The following is a 14,999-nucleotide window of genomic DNA, read 5'->3' on the forward strand; positions in this document are numbered from 1 at the left end:
TACCATTCAAAAGAGTGCTCCAAATAGAACCGAAATCTCAATCTTGCTATCTCATTTCTAGAGGAGAGCTTCCTATTGGCTTTATCTGGAACAAGTGTCCAAGCAGCTGAACTCAATTATAGGGTCATTATGAGCTTGGAAGACACCTCACAATGTGTTTACCATACATGTGATTCCTCATTAACTTTCAAAACAATTATGGGAGGTTTTATGATCTCTATTTTATAAATGGGGAAACTGAGGCTCAGAGACCATGGAAGTAGGCTTTAGACTTTATGATTTTTGCTCCAAATACTGTACTCTTTCCTCTACTCTATGTATATCTAATCATCTGTTGTTGGATAGAGACATTGCATTCATGTATTCATTTGTTCATTCATTCATTCAGTTTCTTTTGAGCTCTATGCTCATCTAGGCTCTACTGAGATAAAGCTGTGAACAAAAACAAAGTCGTTGCTCTCACCATGTAATGAAAAAGGTAAGAAACAAATACATGTTAGGTGGTGATAAGTGCCATGAAGAGAATTAAGCAGAGTAAAGGTATGAGAATCGTGGCGAGAAGTGCCGTCGTAAAAAAGGGGTCAGAGAAAGACTTGCTGACAAAGAAGGCCTTATTCAGGGATAATAAATTCTGAAATCACAGTCCAAAGCCATTAAGTAAGGCAGTTTTGCCCAGGGGTAGAGAACTGTTGTCTTTCTCAAATAATAATAAAACTGCACATTTATAGAGCTTTCCAGTTGCTACCTGCTTCCACATTCATTCTCTGATAACAGCAATTTGCTTTTTCTATATTGATTACCAACAACAAAAAAAAAGATGTTTGCAAGAAAAACAAAAACCAAATTACCCTGCTTGCTGGTTAAATTAATGTATTTGCTAACTCAGCTGAACTGTTGCAAAGGAGCAACCCCCTGCTGTCTGTCATCAAGCTGGGATTCTGAGAGAGAGCGCACGCTTTCACCCAAACTCATCTGTGTCCAACCCTTTCACCTTTCTGGAACCGAAACCTATTTCCTCCCCAGGACCCCACCTTCCCTGAGCTTCTCGAATGGCTGTTTTCTCTCCTATTACCTTTGTGCCACTGAGCCTGGGAGTAGAGTAACACTTCCTTATTCCTCGTGGCCACTTCCAAGCCATTTTTCACTTTCTTCTTCACAGATACACCCAGCTATAAATTTCATGTCATTATCGAACTACTCCACCCATCATTCCTCTTTGTTGACAGTCACCCACTGACTTCGGGGCTCATACCCTCATTCCTTGTAGAGGCACGCCACCACTCTGTCTAATACAAATCCTGTCTTAAATTTTGTGATTTCAATGTGCACTTCTATAACCCTTCCAACACTCTGGCCTCTCAATTTTATGGCCTCTCATGTATTAGTCAACATCTTGGCTGCAGTTTTGTCTTTTTTACTAAAATAGGTTTTTTAAGTGTTTTTTTAAAAAGATTTTTATTAAAAATGTAGCTAACATACAATATTGTATTATTTTCAGGTGTACACCCTAGTTATTCAACATTTATATACCTAAAAAAGTAAATGGCTGCAATTTTAAAGAACGGTATAGTAAGAATGGCAGCGCAAGTCTGCCATTCTTAGACCCCAGCAGTCTCCATAGTTTTGGTTTCCTGATTGCTACTGAAAAGAGAACAGTCCAGAGTACGGCAATTACAGGTTCATTTCACCCTCTGTGCAAATCTGTGTAGTACTCACATCCCATTGTTGGTAATGAGCACTACCAATTCACCAAGTAACCAACAAATAATTTTGTTTTTTACGTTTTTCATTTTCACTTGGAAAAAATTTCAAAACCTATATGAAAGTTGGAGAAATAGTACAATTAATACTCACATGCCCTTCACTTAAATTTACTAAATGTCAGTTGCAAGCACCAGGATACTTCATAAATATTTCATCATGTGTCTTCCAAGATTAAAAGTATTTTCTGACATAAAAGAATTATCATATCTAAGAAAATTAATGTCAATTTTATGTCATATGATAAGATGGTCTGTTTATATTTCTCTGATAGTTCCAAAAATGCCTTTAATAGTTGAGTTTTTTTAAAAAAAATTTAGGATTTAGTTAAGGATCAAACGTTACATTTTGCTGTCTTTTAATCTAGAACAGTCTCTCAGATTTTTTTTCATGGCATTAAAATATTTCAAAGAGTTCAGGATACTATGTCTCACATTCTGGATTTGTCTGATGGTTTCTACATGATTTAATTTTTTCTCTTTGTTAAGAATATTGCATAGATAATGTGAAGTATCTCTTATTGCATCACATCAGAATGTACATAATATTAGGTTTTCCTACTATTGGTGAGTCTAATCTTGATCACCCGATTAAAGTGAGTACTCAAGTTGTTTTCATATAAATGAAATATCTGTTTCCTTCCCCTCTCTTCTATTTCAGGTAATCGACAGACGCTAATGACTGATTATGTGACAAATGAGCATTTATCTTTTTACCTTCCTGGCATCTGACCTTTCGGGTTTTTCCTGCACTTGGGCCTAGAGTATATTCCTCCAGACCCATGGGCAAAAACGATTACATCCTATAAAGTTTCCCCTTACCTCTTGGGCTCTTTGCTGTAGGTCTTACGCCAACATCTTAACATTGCCCGACTGTTGTAACTGGCATTCCTGTCTAGGTTGGAGTCTTTGTCTTGGATCTGGGGACCTCAGTGCAAATTCTTTTCTTAAGGTGTAAGAATGGCATGCTGAATGATGGCTTCTCAAAAGATGTCCTATCCTAATCTCTCGAACCTGAGAATGGGACCTTATGTGGCACAAAAGGAGTTCGCACATGTGATTAAGGATTTTGAGATGGGTAGATTATCCTATATTATCCAGATGGACCCTAAAATGCAATTACAAGGTCCTTGTAAGAGGCAGATTTTACACTGACAGAAGATGAAGAGGTAATGTGACCACACAGGCAGAAATTAGATGCAGTAGCCACAAGCCAAGGAATGCTGGTAGCCACCAGAAGCTGGAAGAAGCAAGGACTAGATTCTCCCCTGGATCCTCTGGAGAAAGCATTGCCGTGCCAATAGCTTAATATCAGCCCAGGGATATGGATTTTAGACTTCTTGTCTCTATAACTGTGAGAAAATAAATTGTTATTTTAAGCCACCAATTTGGTGGTGATTTGTTACAAAAACTCTAGGAAACTAATACAGTAAGTGGATAATTTGAAATGTAAATTGAGTATATACAATGGAATTTTACTCAGCCATAAGAAGAGATGAAATATTGCCATTTGTGACAACATAGATGGACCTCAAGATAATCATGCTAAGCGAAATAAGCCAGACATAAAAACTTGAAAATCACATGATATCGCCTAGATGCAGGATATAAACCTAAAAGCAACAAATGAACAGGACAAACAAACAGAGACTCATAAACATGGACTATAAACTAGTGGTTACCAGAGGAGAGGGAGGAGGAGGTAAGGAGGAGGTAGATGGTGTAAAAGGGGTCAAATATGTGGTGACAGAAAGAAATCTAACTATGGAAGGCGAACATACAATGTAAATATATATATATGTCTTACTGTTAAAATATATAGCTGAAATGTAACCAGATTTCGTTAACCAATGTCACCATAAGAAAATTAATTAATTAATTAATTTAAAAAAGAAATGTAAATTGAGACTTGGCATTGAACTTTGATTCTATCACTTTCTAGGAATGTAATTTGGAGCAAGTTACTCGATTTCACTCTCGGTTCTCATTTTTGCAAAATGGGAATAATAGTCATCTCAGGGTTAATATAAATATTAAATGATAAAATATAAATGTGTTTGTTAAATATCTAGTAAAAGGCTTGACACATAGTAGACACTCATGCGAGCTTTTAGTACTAATTATTTAATTCACCAAATATATATTTAGTGCTTGCTATGTTCAAGATTGCTACTTTCAAGAAGCCTACATTCTGGTAGGGGACACAGATGATGAACTAATAAATGTTAAATATATAGCACGCTAGACAGTAGCAAGGGAAAGAGAATTAACTGGCTCTAATTTAGGCTTGAGGTACATTTACAAAATACCTTATAGTCTTTCCATTATAAAATATTGTTATACTAATAACAGCTACCATCTATCCAGTGCTTTATTTCAGTATTCTCACAACGATGCTTAAAATAAGGATAAAATTATCTCTATTACATTAAGAGAGGAGCAAGGCTCAGAAGTGTAATTAAGTTCCTCTCAAACAACTGCCAGCTCAGGAATTGGACTCCAAGATCCAGGCTGTTTAAGCTGCTCTAAGCTCCTGCTAAGGATGTAAAAATCTGGCCACTAGCTCTTCAGTCCTTACACAGAACATGGAGTGGCTATAATATCTTGTGTGGTTTATGCACATGGTTAGCCCACATGACAAGAACAGTGCATGCCCCAGCCTCACACTGAACATTTAACTTTGGGCCGTTTTAGTCTTGGGGCTTTCTCCAAGGCAATATATTCTCTGAGTATACAGTCTTTAAATCAGCCTTTCCTGGAGCAGTAATGAGAATTTTGTGAATCAAAGAGTTATATGGAAAGGTAAATTCTGGAACTAGTAAGATAAACAACATGGAAGAGGTTATTTAGTTATCGTTTTACTGAGGACTTCTCCTTTAATAAAATAATAGTGCCATTAAATTACAAAAAAAAGAAAGTTTATAATAGGTAGCATTTCCAAAATTTACCCGATGAGAACTTTTCCATGGCCCATCTCTCAGAGCTAGTGATCTAAAGATCGCACGTTGAGAATCATTGCTTTCAAGAAATTCAATACCTATAGATGGCTTATAAACTTTTAAAACTCACTTTAAGAAAAATAATTTTATTTGTAAGGAATTCTGTTTAAAAATGGAGCCTTGTCACTCACTTTAATATTATAGGTTTAACCATGACTTTCCTTTACTCAATGTGGTCAATATTTTTAACCAGAGAGCGTTCTTCCAGCTTCAGGTGATGGAATGCTAACTCAAATTTGCTTTAAAAAATAGGGGGGATTGTTAATAGCCATGCCACCCTGAATGTGCCCAATCTCAAATCTTGTCTGATCTCAGAAGCTAAGCAGGGTCGGGCCTGGTTAGTACTTGGATGGGAGACCACCTAGGAAGACCAGATGCTGTAGGCCTTTAAAAAAAGGGGAGAGGGGGAGGATTTAGTGATTCCTGTAATTCTGAAATCCATAGGTAGGGGAACCTACAGGTAAGGTTTGATCCAGAATTTCAAGCAATGTAATCAAGGATATAATTTCTCCATGTTCCTCACTCTGTCTTTCATGGTGTTGGCTTCGTTATCAGCTACACCTAGTGCAGCACCACCCCCACCCCCACATTACAAGCTTTCTTTATGTGGTTGCAAAATCGCTTCAGTAGTTCCAGACTTCTCATTCTCCCTCTACATCATCTCAAGAAGAAAAAAGACTATCCTGGTCTGTCTCTTATAATTCCTGGGAGCCCATCTTTCCCTCACTGGTCCACATTGGGTTGCTTGTCCATTCCTAACTAATCACTGTGATGGGATTTACCAAGAGATCTGAGCCAATCAGGGCCCGCCCTTGGAGCTAGGGGTATGGCCTGATCTTATTTAAACTACTTAGCTGAGAGAGGGAAGGGGTAAATTCTCCACATCTATATAGAGAAATCTTACCATCTTCCGCTAATCTTTGTCCCATATAATCTTTTTTTTAATTTTTATTATTTTTATTATTTTTTTATGCCTACAGCACCTGGTCTTCCTAGGTGGTTTCCCATTTAAGTATTAACCAGGCCTGACCCTGCTTAGCTTCCGAAATCAGTCAGGATCGGGCGTGTTCAGGGTAGCACGGCTGTAGACCCATCTATTTTAACATTAACTTTATTTAGCAAACACTTAATGAACAAAAGTACTTTCCTAAGTGCTTCACAAATATTAATCTTTATGAAATTCTTGTTCTGTAGATGAGAAAATCAGCAGAGTGGTTAGGTAACTTACCCAAGATCACACAACTAGTAAGTCGCTAAATGCTAGAAAGTGTCAGAATCAAGACTTGGACTCAGGTGATCTAGCTCCAGAGTTCCAGCTTTTAAATATCTCTCTATTTTATATTTATGATTGTTCTTCCTAACATGTCTTTATTAAAGTTGAATGGTTACACGCTTATTCCCTAGTAGATTTTTATGAGTTTTTTGAAGGTAAGGGGCACTTCAGTTATATATATAATAAAAAAGATTTGGAGCAGACTATAATGAACTACTTATTAATTACTTTAGAAAATAAAATTTCGGCTTACTTATATTGTTTCATTTATAAACACAATATCTAAATATTATAAAACAATGCCTGAGAATGCTCAAGAAATGCCTGTTTGATGGTCAGTAGAATTATTGTATAGGAGATGCAGTGACTGCCATATGTGTGACTTTGGGCAGTTCCATATGTTGTCTGTCAGGTGACTCTTCTCTCATGGGCCCATCTTCTGGATTTACTCAAAAGCCACCAATCTAGACCCTAGTTGCCTAGGAGGTGGTCTGGCCTAAAAACTAGCCCAGTAAGTGTGCTCTATACCGAATGGCTCTTGAACTTTTGTACAATAGTTCACTTAACCGACCAAAATACTCCTCGGCCCATCCAGCCTCACCACCCACTTTTTGATAGGAAAGTACTCTAAAATGACAAAAGATTTACAACAGGGCATAGTGAACGCACAAAATACTTTTTATGTTATAATATAAAACAATGCTCAGTACACTTTAAAAATAACTTTATAATGCTCACTTTGATATCATGTTGGAAATAGATAACACGTGAGTGTAAGCAGTACATCAGCCATGAAGGTCCTTGTCTTAGCGCAATTTGAACATTTGATATATAGTTGTTTTAGCAATAGGGACATGGATTATTCTTATTTAAGCAGCAATGTATACATGTCTTCTAGTCTAGATATTAGAAGGTATAAATCAGAATTTGCAAAGATGTTTTGCTACACATTGAAGCAACACACTAGAAACTCAACAGGTAAAGGACAGAGAAAACAAAAAGGGTCGCATAATTAAAAATCAATGCCACCTTTGAACAACCTTACCTTCACTGGTAGATATAGACACAAAAATGCCTAAGGAGATCACACACACAGGTGACCAAATGTCCTCTTTGAGGCAAGTTTAATTTCTGGATTACATTTTCTGGAAGGGAGAAGGGAAGGAAGCAAAAGGAAGAGCAATCGGTTTACTGGGCCTTTCTCTGGCCCAGATATCTGACCACTTCCCAAGATGAACTGTCCATAAGACTTAAAAATTGTCTTCATGGGGTGGGAAAAACGTGGGCCCCTCAGGGATTATATCTCCAGATAGCACCCAAGACCCAACCAAAGTTCTAAAGTTAGTTCATTCCTCAAGAAGAGTCAAGAACTGTTAGTCATCTTGATAGTAACTACTTGGCTGTCTATGACATAAGGAAAATGGCTGGAGGAACTTTACATACATTAAAATACATAGCAATTGAGACTTCACAGTGGTGAAATCAATGTTCCTAGAAGTCTTTCTAAAACAAGGGCAGTGATACATAAAAGATGTAGCTACTATAAACAGAAATTTTTGCTTTTGAATTCTTGACTCTGCAAAGGTTGAAGAAAAGCAGCAAGCAGCAAAGCACGAGATATAAATCGCCCCCAGGAAAAGGCAGAAAATGAACAGCAACAAATAACCCACTGGATCACGACCCCCATCCACTGGATCATGGCTCCATCATTGTCATTAACACCTCTCTGTTATTTATAGTTACTATAAAATAATTTCCTTTTGTTTCCTTGGAGGGTTATTTTTTAATAAAACTAAGAGTGTTTTAAATAATATAAATATGGGTAGATGTAATTAATGAAACATGTACTATATACAAGTCACATAACAAGTTACATTTGACCAAATCTTATAGTACATTTTGATATCCAAGTCATAGGGCATTTAGAATTGCAAATTAAATCTTATCTTAAGATAACTATTTTTCAGTTGAACCATTACTGTTATGCATTCTGTTATGTGTTTTATATAGAACATTCTCAAGTACTGAAAATTACTTACAAGTCACATAAAGAAAAAAATCCCTTCCATTTGAAGAGACATTAGTTTCAGGAATAAACTACATTCACAAGCCTAAATAAAATATTAATGCTAGGCTTTTACCTCACCCAATTAAAAAAATTATAGGTGTACGTGTATCATACCATGTTTAAGACTGTTGTCTGACCAACTAGAACAAACCAATAGATACAAAACTGTCTTACTTTAATAAACAATTTTGACCAAAATATAAACAACAAAAATTAACAGTCATTGAGAACCACAAGAATTCAAGATAACTCTGGCATGCCACTTGTTCAAAGGTGTCTTTTCCCATTGCTAGAATTCAAAATATCCATGCGGAAATGTGCATAGCAGAATTGCAAAGTTGCAACCAAGACTTCTTGCTAAAATACTGCTTCAGAATTCTCAGTAAATTAATTCGAATTGATCAATAGCAAGGTTAATAACATTTAATAACTCATTGCTTTGGTTACCATTAAAAGGGTCTAAGTCATACATTCAAATAAAAGTTTATGTAACGGATCCTCAGATCCAAAGAAAGAACTTCTATTCTAAATGTTTTCAAGGTTTCTCAAGATGATCCTCTTGGCTGAATTTGAAAATTAAGTCTGCCAGACAGAAAGTGATTGATCAAAACAACCCAACCCAACCCGACCCAACCCAGAAGCAGAAAGCCTTCTTGGGTCACCACAAAGTGAGCCTGTTGTGAGGAAACAAAAAGTTGACCACCTTAGAGCTGTATTCAGAAAGACCTCCGGGCCCTGTTCCTTCATCAGGCCTGTCTGCACTGCTGTTCTTGTACTCCTTACTTTTTCGTACATCCTAATAACGTATACAACCACCCAAAGAAGATTAGAGATTCTGGTTCTTGCAACCTAAAATATCCTAACTTATGAACTTCATTTTTAAACATAGTTTCATTTTGCCCATCTATTTTTCACCGGAGCCAAAACTAATTCTAGAAGAGGCAGTGGGAAGTGACTCCTGAGATGAAACAATTTCTCTACTCCTGAGTTAGATTTCACATGGTCCCAGAGGTGGATTTGGCAGATGAAATGAAGACAAACAAACAAGCAAAAACGATAACCTCAGAGCCACACCCAGGCCAACCTTTATTCTTTTCCTGTCCATCTTCCATTATTCTTTCTTTTACAGGGAAGTACAAAAGGGCATGGACAATGGAGAAGAAAAATATTGATTGGCAGCAAAGAAGATGTTCTGTTGCTTTGAATATCATCAGCACACATGTACACATACCATACACTCATACATACACTGCCATTAATACAAAAGCAAATGGTTGAGACTGATGTACCCTGCGTCCATACACACCCACACGTTTATACCTGTCTGTTGGAGGTTGCTTTAGGCTTTTAGGATTGCCCTTAGTATTCAGGTTCATCTGATGTCACCTGGACCAAAATCCTGGAGGAGAGAAGCTGATTAACAGATTGTGAGCTACACCTGTCATACGTAATCCCTGCCTGTGGCCTATTATCTGTCTCAGCACCAATACAGAGACATTTTATCCTATCTCTTACGGTAGAGTTGACATCTTTTATCTTTCAAATTTTTGCCTTACCTAGAGTTTTGGACTCTGAATTCCAAATCGCAAATAAGTCATTGGATTACTGACAGGGTTAGCTGAACAGGGCATGAGGGCATTTCTGAAGCATATAAGCCTGTTTCACAATAATAAGCTATTAATGACACAGACAAAGCACACCAAACATTTTACAGGTGGCGCAACTTTCTCATACTGATCTCATGTCTGGCTTCATATAATCATCTATCCAGGAGAAGACAGTGTCAACTCTTATCTCTCCATCCCACTCAAGGACCCACACAGTGCTGCTACTCCTATAACAATTGCTTTTGAATGTCCCTGATGTGTGAGTCTGAAAGGGGAGCCTGCTCCTCACCTGAACCATCCATAGCATGGCAGAAACTGTGATCTATGGCTACTCTCTTAATTCAGGAGAGCCCCTTCGATACCCCCCTTCTGCCATTTAGAACAAATGCCTTTTAAAAAGGCAGGAAAGAGAGCATAACAGCAAGAAATATGATGTGAGGGATATGGGAGACAGCATACCACTTGACTCATGTTTAACCTGGTTTTGAGAAGAAATGTTTCTTGGAATGTGGCAGGCCTTGCCATCCAGGGCATCCACGTCCAGGATTTGCCCCAGTGGGGCTGGGACCATAGGTGACTCCTCCTGGTGTTTCTCATGAATCTCAGCACAGTAGAGTGCAAGACTTTTTTATAAAGCTGATCTCTTTTACTTGGTGAAAGGTTACTTGAGTGAACTTCTCTGTTATTTATGAAAATGTAGGCAAAGTAGACACATATTGTCCTAGAGAATAGATAAGCAAAAGCTGTCTCAGTGCTTGGCACATGGACTAGGTCCTAGAGGGGAGGTGGGCCATGCATAAAGGAGACCAGGGCCTTTTGGGACGATAGGGCTCAGTCACTCAACCCCTGTTCCCTAAAAGTTAATCTCAGGGTCTCTGGCAAGAGGGCCTAGAGCAGCCTCAGTTAAGGCCCAGATTTCAGGAAGGATGACCAAAATAAAACTACACAAATAGGCAAGAGAGATAGGACCATAAGCTATCCCTGGCGTCAAAAAGAGTGCTGTAAAAGGCAGTGGAAGTGTGGGTCCCATGGGTTTACTGACACTGAAGCAAATTCTTCTGATCCCCCCTGGGGCTTGCCTGCATAAAGGGAAGTAAGCCATTCACCAAATGAAAGATGTTTAAGAGCCATAAGACACAGAAGTCAGGCCTCACAAGTGCTCCCATCTGAGGATAACCCCACCAGCCCTGATGCAGCCTGAACATGACCTTCGTCAATATCAAAACTTTTGTTTGATGTTTCTCAAAACCAAGCTGACTTCCTCAAAGGCTGCACCAATTGGTACTTCTATCAAAAATGTACCAGTCCTTTAAAATGTTTGAAAAGGGGGGAAAGGGAGAAGAGTTCTACTGTCATTTAATTTGCATATGTTTAATTAATTCTGAGAGCAAACATATTATCATATGCTTTTAGGTTCTTTCTATTTCGTTTTCTTGACCCTAAAATTCTATTTCTGGGAATCTAAGCTAAATAAATTCTCAAAAATAGTCACAAAGATAGATATTTAAAGATGTTCATATGACATTGTTTGTAATAGAAACAAAAACCGAAACAACCCAAATGTCTAAAAATAGAGAACTAGTTGTACAAATTATGTTGTATCTCTACTATGGAGAAGCAGAGAGTTATTAAAAAGATCGAGATTGTCAACATATATGGACAAGGAAAGATATTATAAATGTGTAGATAAATGAAAACAGTATGTACCACATATAATATATGTATGTCTCATTTAGGTTTTAAATGTGTTTACATTTAAACATCTACATAATTTATAGAAAAAACTAAAAGGAGGTGAAAGTAGTGTTGGTGGTTCACTCTGGTTAAAGAAGAAACTGCTCTGTTGACTTTGAAATTGAAGAAAAAAATGTAGTCACGTACCATGTGTGCATTAAAAAGAAAGCAAGCTGGTTTCCAACTCTGTTTTTACCAAGCTAGCTGTACATCCACTGGGAAAAGTGCTTGTCTCAGAAAATTTTGATGATCACCTTAAAGATAGAGTTTGTTTTAAAATAGTGCTTCTCAAATTTTACTGTTCAGATTACCTGAAGATTTTGGTAAGAAGAAGATTGTGAAGCAGTAGGTCTGGGGTGGGGCCTGAAGCTCTGCCTTTCTCACAAGCTCCCAGTGGGTGCTAATGCAGCCCGTCCATGGAGTGTAGTTTCAGTAACAAGGCTTTAAGAGATCTGCTGCTCTTGTGGTATTTGCCTACCACGTAGGACATCAGCTTCTCCTGCCCTCTCTCACAATCACATGCATTTACCATTAAAGAGGCTTCATATTCCCAGAGCATCAGAATATATGTGGTGGAAAATTGGCTGAATTACATCAAAATTCATTGGTTTGGCCTCTGATACATTGCCTGTATCTGTAACTATATTTCAGTTCCAATAAATGCATGCACATGGGTCTCAGGTAAACATATTGGTTTAAATGAAAATTCACTGGTTGGGAAACAAAAATAGGACTGTAGTGAAAACACATTGCATTAAGTATTTTACATAATTCCCACAAACAGATGCTAGGAAATCGATATTTTGGTTTCAGTAGCAGTTCACTGAATTTATTGGCATACTCTTTGTTTCACTGAATATGTATGAGGTTTGATGAAAACGCATTACTTGGAAGAAATCAGTGAGGCTCTTCCTATACAGGCCAGTTGTAATGTCCTTAATTTTATTGTGCCATACCATCTTGGCTTTTGTTTATTAATACATATTATTTGAAATGTTCCATATTGCTTATTTTGGCAGTAAGTAAAATAATTTAATCAGTTCCTTGAGTTTCTAATGTAGTGGATATATACATTGAACATCAGAGAGTAAAAATGTGATTAAAATCTATGTTAGTGTAACTATGAGCTTCTTTTATCTCAAAATATTTCTATGAATCAATTTTTATATAAAAAAATACATTCTAAAAAGGGTTGGACTAAAGCCAGAACCAATTTTCAAATCTAAATGGTACGCTAAACGGAAGTATTGACAATATTTGATCAAATAGATGATAAAATTACAGTAAAGCTGCACCAGAAACCAATGTATTGAACTGAGGACAAGATTATAATTCATATCAAATTAATGCTCTGAAATGAACTACATCAAACAGAGTGCTTATAAGTATACTGTTAATTCCTATTGCTACCCAAAGATAGGATGGTGGGCCATGAGAAGGAAAGGAGAGGAGGAAATTTTCTTTATATCGTAACAATGTTTCAATATAGTATTTTAGATACTAAAATGGATCAAGCACATAGCATGTGCTCAACCAGTTGTCTGGTGTGCAAAATTATTCTTGATTCAGCGTAAGAATTTAAAGGGGTGTGGGGGGGAACGGGTATAAACTACATAGATACAGCTAAACAGACACATTTATTTTATTCACCAAATCTAGCTTCATAAGATACTTGGAAGCCTGAACATGCCTCACCCAGAAATGAGCTAAATGATACTTCCGGGCTTTGGGAATGAGTGTCATTTTGTTTCTCTATTTATAAAATCCAAGTCCAAGTCAAAACTGCAGACTCCATGGCTACCTGAATTCCAACCTGCCTTTTCCTTATAATTCTGTGCCCAGAACACAGTCTCCCTCAAAGACCCAGAATAGCTAAAAACTGCATGACCAGCTGTGATATATTACCTCGAGGAGATGCATTCTAAAGTACAGTAGTGCCCCATTCTCTATGGTTTCACTTTCTGTGGCTTCAGTTACCCAGGGTCAACCACAGCCTGAAATATTAAATTCTAGAAATGAAGAATTCGTAAGTTCTAAGCTGTGCTATGTGACGAAATCTGCACTGTCTTGCCCTGAATGTGAATCACCCTTCGTTAAGTGTCTCCACACTGTATATGCTCTCGACCTGTTAGTCAGTTAGTAACCATCAACTGCCTCAGTATTGTGGTGCTTGTGTTCAAATAACTGATCATCATGGTGATTCCCTGAAACGCTGCTCCCCCCATCTTGCTCTCTTTGTGCAATACTTAATAATGGCTTCAAAGCACAAGAGTAGTGAAACTAGCAATTTAGACACGTCAAAGAGAAGCCATAAAGTGCTTCCTTTAAGTGGAAAGGTAAGTATAATACAATATTTTGAAAAAGAGAAAAACTGTATTAACATAACTTTTATTACAGTATATTGTTATAATTATTCTTATTTTATCATTCGTATTGTTGTTAATCTCTTGTTGTCCCTAATTTATAAATTAAATTTTATCATAGGGATATACATATAGGAAAAAACATAATATATATATAAGGTTCAATACTATCTGCAGTTTCAGGCATCTACTGGGGGTCATTGGGAGACCACTGTGTATTAGGTGATATATCATGATGTCTATAATTTACTTTTAAATGAATTACACGAAAATGTTTTCCTGTCTTCTCTCTTCCTTCCTCTCTTCTCTCTCTTCCTCTCTCTTTCTCTTCTCTTTCTCTCCTCTCCCTCTTTCTCTCTCTTGTCACTCTCTCTCATATGCCATCTATCACTCTGTATCTATCTTATACCATCTACCTATCCATCTATCTAGATATCTAGATATAAATAAAAATCATAAAATAATAACAATTGTTAAGTCCAAGTGAGGGGTATTGGGTGTTTATGTACCATTTTTCCAGCTTTTGTGCTTGCTTGAGTTTACTTTTTTAGAAAGCTGGGAGGAAAAGACATAGCCTTGATTGGATGTGAGGACAGAGAAATAAAGGCTGTCTGTCTTGTTTGCTGAAGTATCACAAGTGCTTGATACACAGTGCTAATAAATAATTTTTACACTTAAGTTTCTTTTTTTGTAAGAAGGAAAGAAAGAGAAAGAGAGAGAGACAGGAAGGAAGGAAGGAAGGAAGGAAGGAAGGAAGGAAGGAAGGAAGGAAGGAAGGAAGGAAGGAAGGAAAGAATTCCTAACAGTGTGATTTAGCTTGTGGATGTCAAATTTGAACCAGAAATCAGTGAAAATAAAGATAAAACTGAGACTCCTGGAGGGAAAAAAATCTCACCTTGACTTTCTGAGTCACCCTAGCCCACTGTTTGAACACACTCAGTCCCCTTCTATTTTCAATTTCTCAGGACTACCTAAGCCCCAAACAAATTCTGGATTGACAGCTCTCAAAGTAGGGCCTATTGATAAATTGCTCCTCCCTGCCAAACTACATGCATTTTGAGGGTTTTTCAAAGTAGAATATACCAGTTTTTAGCAGAACCATCATTACCATGCTCAAAGCCTCTGATGAAATGTGCTTTCTTCAGATTTTTAATTTGTGCCTCATGATTAAAGAAAAGCCCAAGTTGTTAAGGCA

At 37.2% G+C, this 14,999-nt stretch overlaps 2 pseudogenes; one reads left to right on the forward strand and one right to left on the reverse strand.

Moving 5' to 3' along the window:
* The first annotated feature begins 5,019 nt into the window (after positions 1–5,019).
* Positions 5,020–5,145, forward strand: LOC118605131 (annotated as a pseudogene).
* Positions 5,146–5,730: 585 nt separating this feature from the next.
* LOC118606710 lies at positions 5,731–5,849 on the reverse strand (annotated as a pseudogene).
* Between the last annotated feature and the right edge of the window lie 9,150 nt (positions 5,850–14,999).

Source organism: Rousettus aegyptiacus, unplaced genomic scaffold, assembly GCF_014176215.1.
Source record: "Rousettus aegyptiacus isolate mRouAeg1 unplaced genomic scaffold, mRouAeg1.p scaffold_m13_p_1, whole genome shotgun sequence".
In the NCBI taxonomy this organism is placed as follows: domain Eukaryota; kingdom Metazoa; phylum Chordata; class Mammalia; order Chiroptera; family Pteropodidae; genus Rousettus; species Rousettus aegyptiacus.